At 67.9% G+C, this 383-nt stretch overlaps 1 protein-coding gene across 2 annotated transcripts in view; it reads left to right on the top strand.

The window, feature by feature from the left end:
• Positions 1-383, top strand: part of Dennd2c (DENN domain containing 2C) — an 87,254-nt gene continuing 86,871 nt past the window's right edge. For both annotated transcript variants that reach the window (XM_019208512.2, XM_010631234.3), the window contains exon 1: positions 1-370. The gene's annotated coding sequence lies outside the window, so the exon portion shown is untranslated. The remainder of the gene's footprint in view (positions 371-383) is intronic.

Here is a 383-nt window from a genome sequence, read left to right as displayed (position 1 = left end):
CTCCTGCCTGCCGGGTCCGCAGCCTGGAGGCGAGCAGGGCCGAGGACTAGGCTGTGCCCAGAGAGTGGACACTCAACGTCGGGAGGTTCCAGCGTTCACGCGGGTCCTGGGCGGTGCCGAGGGCAGGCGGAGCGTGAGGGATGGGAACGCTAGCCAATGGAAACCTGCTAGGGCGGAGTCTGGTCGTGCAAAGAGCGAGGGTGGGAATGTGAGCCAATAGGAATCGTATGGGGCGGGGCAAACCGAGCCGGGGCGGGGCCTTCTTTAGGGACTGCGGGGGCATTCCCGCAGTGAGAGCTGGAGTTGCGCGCCTCGGCGGAGCTCTCGGACTTCGCAGGGCGGCCGCGGAGTGGTGTGGAGGGCCGGGCAGGTAAGTTCGGCGC

This window comes from Fukomys damarensis, unplaced genomic scaffold (genome assembly GCF_012274545.1).
Source record: "Fukomys damarensis isolate Sample0158 unplaced genomic scaffold, DMR_v1.0_HiC HiC_scaffold_33, whole genome shotgun sequence".
Classification (NCBI taxonomy): domain Eukaryota; kingdom Metazoa; phylum Chordata; class Mammalia; order Rodentia; family Bathyergidae; genus Fukomys; species Fukomys damarensis.
The sequence above is the reverse complement of the archived record's forward strand: the minus strand, read 5'-3'. Positions and strand labels throughout refer to the sequence as shown.